Here is a 6,180-nt window from a genome sequence, read left to right as displayed (position 1 = left end):
CAGTAGGAAACCAATACAGACTTGTTTCAGAGGAAACAAAAACGATTTGTTGACTATCTGCTATGTGCTAGGCCCGGGGCAAGATTACATAATCAGGGACTAGGAGAGCTAGGATTCAAATGCAGGTTTGCCTGCGTTCGGAGACCTAATTCTTCTCACTAACCACCTTTATCCACCCCAAATAAAATGTTACACACTGAAAACTTATAAATTTATCAAAGGACAACGCTGGAAGTCCAGCCTAATGCGCTACACCTATCAAGTAGATCATTAGTAGCCACATGAGGGCACAGGATCAATGCGGCATCAGGACCGTGACCACATTAATGATCTGTGGCAACATGGATCATGCCCCCCAATTTAACTGCAGCATGTTCATTTACCTCTGAAATGTATGAATTGTTGACTGTCAAGCTTTGCCTCATGAGAAGGAAATTCTACAGTGAATCACATTCAACATGACTGAGAAAAGATTATTTGCTTTTTTTCCTTTTAATTTGATGGGGAAATATGCTGATTCTTCTGGTCTTAAGCTGAATATTTTCCTATTATATTGATATTCACCACCCGATTGTCTGTAGAAATATTTTAAAGGAAAGACTGATTTAAAAACAAATTATTTCGGACGGATGGCATTTGCTTTGGGAGGTAGCTTAAATGTAAAAGAGGTAAAAAAAAAAATTGCTCAAAATATCCAAATATTCAGGGTAATGTAAATGCTTCAGAAATATCATTGATTTGGGGAAGCCACATTGCTGGGTCCACACCTTAAGGTGGTGGTAGCACACAGGATATCTCCATCTTCATTTTGCCTTAATTCTACTTTCCCCTCACTCCATTCCAAACTTTTCCAAGAGTGTATGTCAGCCATTTCTGAGTTGATATTAGGCCATACTCAAGATCACCAAATCTCTAAGTAGCCACCTATTGTGATCACCGCCGCCTCTATTGTATTCCCCACAGTGCAGGATACATGCACTGAGGAGGAGGCCAAGCCCATGAAGACTGGCGATTAGCATTTGGGTTTGGTTCCATTGTGCTGAAAACATTCCTATGTCTCTTTTGTCAAAGGCCTAACCGCCAAAAGTTCCCCCAGATCTTCTTACTCTAGTGGCAACAAACAAACAAGATAAACCCAAAGGAAAAAGAGGGACGAGTGGGATAATTGTTCTCCCTAAGACCTAAACTGAAGTGGTCTAATGCTCTACCCTAAATCAGGTCTTCTTTCCCAAGATAGGAAGTGGAGTTTGGGTGGGAAGTGAGAAGAGGTTGAAGGAGTTAATTAGAAGGTGGGAAGTCGGGCCTAGCTCAGGGGTGGGCAAACTTTTTGACTCGAGGGCCACAATGGGTTCTTAAACTGGACCGGAGGGCCGGAACAAAAGCATGGATGGAGTGTTTGTGTGAACTAATATAAATTCAAAGTAAACATCATTACATAAAAGGGTACAGTCTTTTTTTTTTTTTTAGTTTTATTCATTTCAAACGGGCCGGATCCAGCCCGCGGGCCGTAGTTTGCCCACGGCTGGCCTAGCTCTAAAGCAGTTGTTCCCAAACTTTGCTGCACATTAGAATCACCTGGGAATCTTTAAAATCCTGATTTCTGGGCCTCATCCTCCGGAAATTCTGTTTCTTTGTTACTAATGTTGTGGCCCCACCCCATAACAAAGAAACAGAATTTCCGGAGGATGAGGCCCAGAAATCAGGATTTTAAAAAGATTCCCAGGTGATTCTAATGTGCAGCCAAGGTTGAGAACCACTGCTCTAGAGCAACAGATGGTGGGGAGGTGATTTTAATGAGATAAGTCAGAAAGGACAGGACCTCTAAGAAAAAAAATCTAGCTGGAGAGCATTGCCAAAGAAGCATAGGTCTTATGTCCATTTCTTACTTTATCACTAGAAGTTCTCCCCCACCCCCTCAGCACCATGGCCCAATAAAGATCCTCTTAAATTAACATTGCTTTTCCTTCAGAATGCAGGGCAGGGAGCCTAGATCTGACCCCAGAGGCCAACAATGTATACTGTCCACCAGGTGGTTCATGCCATGGTCATGATTGACCTCCCGGGCATGTCTAGGGCCTGTCCGCTCTATCCAATGAGAGATGCACCAGGGCTGATGCTCTTCTCTACCAGCCTTCCATGTGGCCTGTGCCACCCCATTCCTGCAGCGTTCCATTTAAATCAAGGGAGGCATAAGGCTTGCTGGTTTGCATTGTGATGAGATGTATCTGATCACAGCATCTGAGAGCGCTGGGATGCTATGCGGCAGTGCAGCTGCAGGCATGAATCAATTAATCGGCTATTAGGTTCAGACTCTCAGGCGATGGCATAGTCGGCTTCATGCTGACTTTGTTATACTAGTATATGAAATCCCCAAGGAGAATCATACCTTATCTAAACTCTCATTATATTTTATAGTAGAATGAATATGGATCGATAATAAGTTTTGTTCCAATATAACATTAGTTTTAAAAGAATTACCCATTTTTTCTCTTTCTCTATCAAGAAATAAAATTATAACCATAAAAATAAAGACTTTCTACTTAAAGGGCTCTGTGTAAAGAATGTTTTCCTTTATAATATTAATATTTAGCTTATATTTTAAAATATACTCAGGTGATTTTATTCAATGTAGAATTAAATGTTTCTCAGAATTTGAGCTTACATTGGCATGTTGTTTTTTTTAAAATATATTTTTCTTGGTTTCAGAGAGGAAGGGAGAGGGAGAGAGAGGTAGAAACATCAATGATGAGAGAGAATCATTGATTGGCTGCCTCCTGCATGCCCCCTAATGGGAATTGAGCCTGAAACCCAGGCATGTGCCCTTGACCAGAATTGAACCTGGGACCCTTCAGTCTGCAGCTACTGAGCCAAATCAGCTAGGGCCATTGGCATGTTTATTGAAAAAATTAACCTTTTTTACATGACAGTGAAATTAGATAATTTATTACTAAGATATAATAATTTTACTTTTTAAATTTAACTTTTTAAAATTGGGAAGTACATCAAATATATAGAAAAGAATAGGAAAATAAAATTATGGAAATCCATTATCTAACTATTTACTAACCTAGCTTTATTAGAATAATATTATGCCATTTATACACTTGAATAATTTCTGAAGAAATGTTATCCTACAGATATAACTATGGCCATCTTTACTATTTTCCCCTCATCCAATTATCTCCCCTTGCTCTGAGAAGTAACCACTACCATGAAATCAATGTTCATAATTCCCATAGTTTGTATATTTTTACTATGTATACATAATAACTATATAGTCTCATTTTTCATTTTGTCATACTGTACATATCTTTCTCCAAACTGAACCTTAAACTCAGCATTTAAGATAAGAATTTTGTCTTGAGGAACTTGGAACATGTATAGAGGTAGATAAACCCCAAGCCTTTACATTGGGGTGCAAGTTTCAGGTGTTACATAAACTCCTGAATTATACCTGCACATGTATTTTTTTGAGAAGTGGGCCCATAGCTTTTACAACATTCTCAATTCCATCTTTGACCTGAAAAGTCTTCTTTCTTCAAAATTTTGAAATTCCATTAATGTTCAAAGCTTTTTAGTTAATAGTGATGTATGATTAAAAAATTGATGATTCTATTGCTAGGCTTACTCTCTTTTTTTCTTTTGGGAATGTCTTTAGTGATGTATTTTTTGAAGGCAGGAATGACTTAATGAAACGCATATACCATTCTGACCACTAGAGGGCACTAACACAACTAAAAACAGAGATGGTGTCTTGGAGTAAAGGAATACAAATGCCAGAGGAGTTGCTTCCAAGATCTTCACATATTTATTTATCTGTGTTTACAGATTTCTACATCGAGCTTCTAATATGTCCTAACACTTTCATGTTCAAATTATTTCAATGTTATCAGTCTCATAAAAAAACTTGAAGCAGGCCTGAAGGGAAGGCCTTAAATAAATGAAGTACACTACAGCTAGATTCTGGCTACTTATCTAGTCATTGCTGAACTTTTATTGCTGACACCAATTGCTGGTCAATTAATTGATATCTTTATTAATAAAAAATAAATAACATTATTTAGAAGTTTACATACATACACAAAAATTGCCTCTTCACCAAGTCTTTACTAAAACTGCTTTGTCATAATTTATGCAACCCTTGTATACATTCACTCTTTGGGAATACTGTATTCCAAGGTTTTCTGATTTCTAGTCAGCTAGGAGTCTGTTTTACTTATTTATCCAGCCTTTTCCTTACTTGTTTATAATAAGTTGCTTTTTGAGATTTAAGTAATCTATAGCATGGAGTTTTTAAAAAATGTCATTTAACTAATTTTCTTTATTTTACTCTACATTTTCTCCCTAAATCTTTAATTTTGTTTTAATTATTTTGATACATCTCATAGTTATCTACTGAGGAGGTAGCTATTTATTAATTCATTTAATCTACCGAACAAAACAAAGATCCCTCTCCAAATGGAATTAACACTGAGTGGCCAGATTATTATGACCACCATCAGTACTTCATTGACACTTCTAAAAATACTGAATATTGAAAACTTCCTAAGCAAATACTCTCAAGGTTTTATTATTATTATTATTATTATTTGCATAACTAATTCACTTCATTGTACTGATGGGGTGGTCATAATAATCTGGCCAGTCAGTGTATATTCTGTAGGGTGGGGGTGGAGCACATAATAAACAATGAACATAAGTAACTTATATCATTTGTTAGAAGATGCTAAGTGCTATAGAAAATGACAAACAGAAGATAAAGATATAGTCAGGAGTGGGGGTTGCAATTTTAAGTAGGTAGGCCTTCCTGAGAAGGAGGTGAGGGAGCTGGTCCCATGAATGTCTGACAAGAGGCAGACAGAATAGCTACAAAACAAATTCCCTTGGGCGTGCCACTGAAGATCCTGGTGTCACCATCGGCCGCCACTCTACCCGGTGTTAGGGGTATTGTGAGACCTGGCTGTACCCAAAGTCTCACTTTTGCCGAAGTGTCCCTGATGCCAAGATCCGCATCTTGACCCGGAGCGGAGAAGGCAAAAGTGGATGAGTTCCCATTCTGTGGCCACATGGTGTCCAGTGAATATGAGCAGCTCTCTTCCAAAGCTCTGGAGGCTGCCCATATTTGTGCCAACCAGCACGTGGTTAAAAACTGTGGTGAAGATGGCTCTCACATCCAGTGCGCTCCACCTCTTCCACGTCATCCGCATTAACAAGATGTTGGCCTGTCCTGGGGCTCACAGGCTCCGCACATGCATGTGCGTAGGGCACAGTGGCCAGGGTCCACCTTGGCCAAGTCATCGTGTCCATCTGCACCAAGCTGAAGACCAAGGAGCATGTGATGGAAGCCCCACACAGAACCAAGTTCAAGTTCCCTGGCCACCAGAAGACCCACATCTGTGGGGCTTTGCTAAAATTAATGCCGATGAGCTAGAAGACATGATGGTTGAAAAGCAGCTCATCCACCCAGCATGCCTGGATCAGTGGTTGAGCATCAACCCATGAAACCAGGAGGTCGCAGGGTTGATTCCTGGTCAGTGCACATGCCTGGGTTGTGGGCTTGATCCCCAGTGGGGTGCGTGCAGGAGGCAGCTGATCAATGATTCTCTCTCGTCATTGATGTTTCTCTCTTTCTCTCCCGCTCTCTTTTCCTCTCTGAAATCAATGTGTGTGTGTGTGTGTGTGTGTTCTTTTTTTTAAAAAAGGAGACAGAAAAGGACTGAGTGGTGAGGTGACCAAGCAATCAAGCAAGCCTAGTGTTCTCATGAAGAAAGAAGGGGTAGGCAGTGGGTAGAAGAGCCTGTGGCTACCCCTTGAATTCCACCTCTAGGCCCTGTTATTCTCATACATTTTTTTCCACAGAGAATTATCAAGTGACCTTGCAGCTTTGTACATGGAAATTTTCCTCTGAAGGAAAACAGAGGTAGGGAAATTCATTCCCATTCAGTTACACATTTGCTTTATTTTTTAAAAAAAATCTTAGTATCAATTAAATTTTGCTACCTAAAAATAAAATGTAATAAAAAACTTGTTGAAATAATTTAAACAATCAGATCTTACTTCTGAAATAACAACTCTGCATTTTATAGAATTTTATACCTCCTTCTTATGCATGTTATTTGATTATTTCAATATTATAATAATAATCTCAGATAATCTATTATATTATCCTATATAATAAGT

The 6,180-nt window shown here is 39.0% G+C and overlaps 1 pseudogene; it reads left to right on the top strand.

The window, feature by feature from the left end:
* Positions 1-629: 629 nt before the first annotated feature.
* On the top strand, positions 630-5,908 carry LOC132238808 (large ribosomal subunit protein uL16-like; annotated as a pseudogene).
* Positions 5,909-6,180: the final 272 nt, after the last annotated feature.

Source organism: Myotis daubentonii, chromosome 7, assembly GCF_963259705.1.
Source record: "Myotis daubentonii chromosome 7, mMyoDau2.1, whole genome shotgun sequence".
Lineage (NCBI taxonomy): Eukaryota > Metazoa > Chordata > Mammalia > Chiroptera > Vespertilionidae > Myotis > Myotis daubentonii.
The sequence above is the reverse complement of the archived record's forward strand: the minus strand, read 5'-3'. Positions and strand labels throughout refer to the sequence as shown.